Here is a 7,500-nt window from a genome sequence, read left to right on the forward strand (position 1 = left end):
ATCATAATCATTAACATTATCATTACTGTCACTGACTTAAATATCAGTAGCTCAGGTAACTAAAGTTGTACAGTTATATATCAGTAAGAGTAAAACCAAGCACAACTCAGTTATATATCAGTAAGAGTTATGTATCAGAGTTATATATCAGTAAGAGTAAAACCAAGCACAACTCATCCAATAATACGATATGAATTATTTCTATACGTTTAAAAGATATATAAATCTTGATTCTCCTTCGTTCAATGCAGGTAATAAGAGAAATAAGGGCAAATCATACGTATTTATACTGCGTATGTAGGTCTCTCTCTCTCTCTCTCTCTCTCTCTCTCTCTCTCTCTCTCTCTCTCTCTCTCTCTCTTTGCCTCTTCTTTGCATCGAAGTCAAGATTTGATTTTGTTGATGATATATCTTTGTTTCTTTTCTCTGTTACTCATTTGGGTGAAGTTCTTCAGGTGATCTGTTTAACGAGATCCTGCGGGATTAAACGAAATATCGACTGGAACGTTCGGGGTTGCTCTTCGACGTCCGTCTCTCTCTCTCTCTCTCTCTCTCTCTCTCTCATAACAGCAAATGGGTTTGCTCGACTCCCTTTAATTCGACTTACGTCACTTTTTGAAAATTCCTTCGAACAGGGCTGGAGTTTGTCGTTTCATTCTTCCTTCTCTTTCTTTTCAGTTTTCTGTAAAAGAAAACTTTTGTGCCGGTTTTGTCTGTCCGTCCGCCCTCAGATCTTGAAAACTTCTGAGGCTAGAGGGCTGCAAATTGGTATGTTGATCATCCACCCCCTAGCCACAGTAGTTTTTAAAAATTTTATTCAAGGTTAAACTTAACCATAATCGTGCGTCTGGCACCTCTATGGTGCCAGCAACACAGGCCACCACCGGACCGTGGCTGAAAGTTTCATGGGCCGTGACTGAGCGTTTCATGGGCCGTGGCTGAGAGTTTCATACAACATTATACGCTGTACAGAAAACTCGATCGCACTAAAGAAACTTCAGCGCATTGTTTACTTTTTTTTTTTTTTTTTAATCAATTTCATGAGCCTGGAATGGCCGCGGGAACTGGCAAGTGGCGTTTGTTACTATTTTCTCTTTAATGTTCTTTCGCTTTTCTGTTTCCAGAATTCTGGAGTTCCTTTACGAAGAGCAAGTGGATCTACTCAAGTTTTCTTCTTCTACGTAACTTTATTGTCCATCTTCTGCAGTACGTCTTCACATTCGATCATCTATGTTACTTTGTTTATTCTTTACTATTTACTTGCCTTTCTGATATTTGTTCAACTAATTTGTTATTTCTTTCCCTTCCATGCTCCTTTGTTTATCATCCTCCTCCTTCAAAAGACCTTTGTGACTTGTGCCTCACTGTGACTCACTACCCTTCGTACCAGACTCATTAGATTAGTTAAAAGTTTTATAAATGACATTATTGTACCCCTTTCCGATCTGATTTTGATATTTTCTCTCAAGTTTATTTGTAGGTTTATAAACAGAATATTCAAGGAATTTTTTTCCGCTCATCAAAAGATTTTATTCGTGCGAATGTTACAAATAAAGCATCGGGAATTATGAGGAAATTCGATGAACAAACTTTAGAATAACATTTATGAACGTCCCTCGAAAAGTTTTTGCTCTGTATTCTCATATTATTCGACATTCCAAATATATCTCACGGGAAATGAACAATAATATGAACATTTCAGCAAATTTTATGGCAAGTGGCGGGAAGTTTGTTGGTGCCAGGGACCTTGGCAGTAGTTATTTTAATATTACTGTTTAATATTATTATTAGTATCTTTAACACTATTATGATTTAATGTCAAAGCATTATAAGCGTAGCATACACAATTTAAAAGAAAAATAAAGCATAATCAGAATGAGAGCAGAACACAGATTTAAAACACACACACACACATATCATTTGGGTTGATTGCATCCCTCCAGTTTCAAATGAGCATTGCCGTATACTTGGTATTATAATATTATTATAATTATGATTATTATTACTGGAATATTCCTATATAACCATTATCTCGCAAAGCAAAATTCCACGGTGTGGAACTCTCCATTGGTCAAAAGAAAGGGAAAACAGAGAAAGAAAGTGATGAATAAATAAAAAAAAGCAACTAACATAAGTGCATGCATACAAAGGCCGTGATGTCCCCCAAATGTAAAGGAATTTTATGAGAATAATTCTTATAAATCACTTTAACTCACGAGTGTTACTGGTCATTTGTTTTATGTAAAAGGTCAGAGGAATTTGACATTAGTTCCTCTAATCAAGCAGAATTTATTGTTGGAAAATGAGTTCTACATGTTAGGCATCATTTATTGTCAAAAAATCACTTCCCCTTATTAAGCAAGGTGTAATGTGAAGCTGATCTATATAATTCTATTGGAAATCTATACAGAGCTTTCGAAATCCTACTAAGCACTTAGACAAATAATTAGTAAGAATAATTAGTCCACCGAATACAAAGAAGTAGTGTATAAATTAGCATAACAGATTTGGTATTTAGTTTCAATGATTGTCACACACCTGTAACATTAAGCCAGGTTATTGTAGGGCCTTAAATAGTTATCGGATCAAAGGTGGGTTTTATAAGATAACTGAAGAAGTGAAGTTTGATACAGATGGAAAATTCTTATGCATTTCTGAAAGGTACTTGTTAAAACAGCGGATTAGCAAAAACAAATTAATTGCGTAAGAATATGTAAAGGAATTCTAATGAAATAACGAGCCTACAGGTAAAGGGAGTAAAGACTATTTCTTTAAAAAAATTCTGAAATTTTACACACACTTTCCATTGGAAGACTAATAAGTTATATATAAATTTATCTATATACATATATATATACTACATATACATATATATATATACATATATGTATATATAATATATATATAATATATATATATAGTATATATATATTATATATATATATATATATATGTATAATATATATATATATATATATATATATATATATATATATATATATATATATGTAATTTATCACACCGTGATTTATGTACAATCATGAAGCTACAAATGTCGTTTAATATCAATTCACGATGGTTTGACCGTCGAATGGAGTCGTTGGAAGGTACTGTGTCGAGGATCAGACCCGGCGTACCGATCCATTTATCATTTTAAAAATTCCCCTTCGGTGATAATTCCTATCGGGGATATTCCCGTAGTAGTGTGAATTGGATATTAAACGACATTTGTAGCTTCATGATTGTGTATATACAGTATATACATACATACATATATACACATGTACATATATATATATATATATATATATATATATATATATATATATATATATATATATATATATACAGTATATAGTATATATATATATATACATACATACATATATATGCAAACCATAAGCTACTGTTAAATAAGCAAAAGAAAAAACTAATGAAATAGCTACAATCGAAGCGACAAAACAGGACATCTGAGTTCATGAACGCGCTATGACATATTTTTTTATATAAGAAATAAAAGAATAATACAGAATCGGGCAAATATATATAATTTCCTTGTTTATTTGTTAGCGTGTTTATTTATTATATATGGCTAGTAACATTTGATAGATGACACACACATGTCAGATTTTATCGTACATGCAAACATAACAAGTAAAAATGGGCTTTCTTCGACGCAATAGAGTTTTCTATACAACGTAAACAAGGTACGGCTACTGTTAAATATATAGCACGATCATGGCAAAAAAAAAAAAAACTGGAGGCTGCAATTTTAGTATGTTTGATGATTTCATGATCAGCATACAATTTCAGCTCGGACAAATCTGAAGGACATCTGAGTTCATTGCGTGTTTTTTCTTTTTGAACGCTAAAATACAAAAATCGGCAGATGACCCTATTTTTTATTTTTTCTTTTCATTTCTTTCGTGTAGAAATAACAAAAATTTGGGAATAATCAATAACAGACATATTTGAACAGAACTCGAAAAATGGCAAATATATATATAATTTTCCTTGTTTATTTGTTAGCGTGTTTATTTGTGTTTATTACTAATAGCTGGCTAGTAACATTTGATAGATGACACAGATACGTAAGATTTTATCAATGAAATGTCTAAACTAAAATATAACAAGTAAAAAATGCGCCGAACTTTCTTCGACGCGATAGAGTTTTCTGTACAACGTATAATGCTGCGTGAGCCGCGGCCCATGATACTTTTGGACACGGCCCGGTGGTGGTCTGTCCTATAGCACGATCATGGTCCTTTTACTTTAATATATAAATAAAATAAAAATTATATCAGTCTGGAGGGCTGCAATTTGTATATATTGATGATTGGAGGTGGATGATCAACATATGTCATATTGTTGCAGCCCTCTAGCCTCAGTAGTTTTAAGATCTGAGGGCAGACAGAAAAAGTGTGGACGGACAGACAAAGCCATCTCGATAGTTTACCTTTACAGAAAACTAAAAAAATACAAAAATAGGCAGATGACAGGTTATTGTGAATTACGCTAGCCTTGTGCCTGCATGGGTTCTTGCTATGAAGAGCAGTCCGTCAACAAACATAGTTATTTCAACATGCTTGGAATTACATTTGGGACTGTATTTCATATGGACATATTTGAACAAGTAATGGTTTTTTTATCTTTTATTTATATAAAAATGGCGTGATTCAATTATACATAATTATGTATATATACACTGTATATATACATGTATATATATATATATATATATGTATATAATATATATATATATGTATATACATATACTGTATATATATATATATATATATATATATACATACATACATACATACATACATATATATATATATATATATATACATATATATATATATATATATATATATATATATATATATATATATATATATCCGGCTATTTTCTCCAAAGATAGGTAGCTACCAAGGGCTGAACAAGATCATGAAAACAGAGATAGGAAACAGTCTGAATTTATATACATTTCCTAAAAAAAAAAAAAATTGCTGGAAACATTGTCTGCTTGCGTATTTATCGAATTTATCACAGGAAAGTTCAACGGGATTTTCCACACTATGCTCCATTTTCAAACAAATAATCCATTCACTTTTACACTATTAACTCCTACGCTCTCCCAGTCCCAAGTGCCATATCCTCGTCTGCTTAATCACGCATTACAAATTCAGTCATTAACCCTTCAGCCTGAAATTCACACAAGCCATTGCTGTCACTCATCAGCTCTTTATTATTTTACCTGATGAATGACTGATTTTACATTTTTTACTATTCTAGTTTAATAATAGCATATTTAAAAATAATAATTCTTTAGAGCAACTTGATGTTAACATTGGCTGGGGTATAGGGTACATACCCTTGTTACGTCGACAGTACCACACTCAATAATGCTACTGGCACTCAAGTCTAAGAACAACGACACATGGTGTGGTATGAGGTTAGTTGAAATTTTTACGAAAGTAATTACATTTGATGTTGAAATGATGATACTTAATTGAAAGGCCAGAAAAGCTTTAGTATAAAGACACCAGTACTTGTTAAAAGGCCGGTGACTCCGGATACCTGGTGGCATGAAACTAAGGACTCCTGGTATGAACGCGTGTGAGGACACCAGCTTTTGGAATGAGACAAAGTCCCATGGTGTAAAAACAAAAGCTCATGGTAAATGGATAATGGCATACGTTACGAATGGAAAAGTTCATAGTAAAAGGACAACGGCCTTTGGCATGTATGGGAAAGCTCGTGGTAAAAGGACAATGGCCTCTGGCACGAATGAGAAATCTTATAGTATAAGGACAATGGCCTTTGGCACGAATGAGAAAACTTATGGTAAAAGGAAAACGGTCTTTTCTATGAATGAAAAAGCTTATCGTAAAAGGACAATGGTCTTTGATGTAAATGCAAAAGTCATGGTAAAAGGACAACGGCCTTTGGTACGAATAGAAAAGCTCATGGTAAAAGAACAATTGCCTTTGGTGCGAGTAAAAAAAAACTTATGGTAAAAGGACAACGGCGTTTGGAACGAATGAAAATGCTCATGGTAAAAGGCCAGTGGCCTTTGGTACGAATGAAAAAGCTTCTGTAAAATGACAATGATCTTTGACATGGAGAAAACTCATAGTAAAAAGCCAATGCCCCTTGGTACGAACGAAAAAGCTGACGTAAAATGACAAACGCTTTTCGTACGAACTAAAAAGCGCACAGTTTGAGCTCAGTGGCTCTTGGCATAAAAGACACCACCTTCTGAAATTAGGACCATTTCTCTTCGCAAGCAAGTGCCTTCTCTTGTTATGAGACCAACCCCTCGTGTTACGCAGCCAGCATCTTTATACGATGGCAGCATTACGAAACATTAACGGGGTCAGCGTCCCTTGAAATGAAAATAAAACGCCCCATATATACCTCCATACACGGCGCTCAATTGACTCCAGAATGTATAAAGAATAATGATGACTCCATTGAAGAGGAGAATGTAGGCCGATGTACTCGAAGACCCTTCTGAGCCTACTTTCCAGAACCCAGTAACCCTCGACACGGCAAGAGGTGGAATTTTCAATTAATGCCCAGAACAATAGACAGGGCAAATGGGATAAATTCATAACAACTTGACTACGTCAACGGGAGGTAACAAAAACAAACCCCCCCCTTTCACAAAAAAAAAAAAAGAGGGAGGGAGTGCTAATTCTCGTTAGGGTGGTTGTGTATTGTTCTCTGTCAGGGAAAGTGATCGAGTGATCGGAGATCAAAGGCCTTATTTGACTGATGCTAGAGCTTTTTAGCCGACGGGGTTTGTGGGGCTGGATGAGGGTCTCTCTCTCTCTCTCTCTCTCTCTCTCTCTCTCTCTCTCTCTCTCTCTCTCTCTCTCTCTCTCTACAAGTACATATATATATATATATATATATATATATATATATATATATATATATATATATATATATATATATATATTTATATATATTTACATACAAACACGTATATATACACATATGTATATAGCCAAGACCTGTGGCTTTGCAAAATATATTGTCACGCGTTATTTAGTGTTAAGCATATTTATATGATATATATATATATATATATATATATATATATATATATATATATATATATATATATATATATATATGTGTGTGTGTGTGTGTGTGTGTGTGTACATTTACGTACAAATATAGAAGTATGTCATATGTCTAGAAATGCGATATGGTCGTACTGGACTCTATATACATAAAAGGGAAGCGTTCCATACATACAATGCAGAGATTATGTGCAATGAAACACCTGAACATCCTACACCACGTACAAATATCATCAATACTCCATCCTACTAAACACATCAGTCATTACCTTACTGAAGGAGCTTGCCAATTCTGTCCACGATGTTCTTGGAAATGACTATTAGGAAGAAGCGTGAGACCTCGTTAATCAGATTTCTGACCTGGAAATAAAAAAATAAAAGTAAAAAATGCGCCTAAGTTACT

The 7,500-nt window shown here is 33.8% G+C and overlaps 1 long non-coding RNA gene across 1 annotated transcript in view; it reads right to left on the reverse strand.

Moving 5' to 3' along the window:
• LOC136846557 (uncharacterized) overlaps positions 1-7,500 on the reverse strand; it is a 329,941-nt gene that overhangs the window by 46,527 nt on the left and 275,914 nt on the right. The window contains exon 6 of the long non-coding RNA XR_010855444.1: positions 7,367-7,457. This is a non-coding gene — a long non-coding RNA (uncharacterized lncRNA). The remainder of the gene's footprint in view (positions 1-7,366; positions 7,458-7,500) is intronic.

This window comes from Macrobrachium rosenbergii, chromosome 15, assembly GCF_040412425.1.
Source record: "Macrobrachium rosenbergii isolate ZJJX-2024 chromosome 15, ASM4041242v1, whole genome shotgun sequence".
Classification (NCBI taxonomy): domain Eukaryota; kingdom Metazoa; phylum Arthropoda; class Malacostraca; order Decapoda; family Palaemonidae; genus Macrobrachium; species Macrobrachium rosenbergii.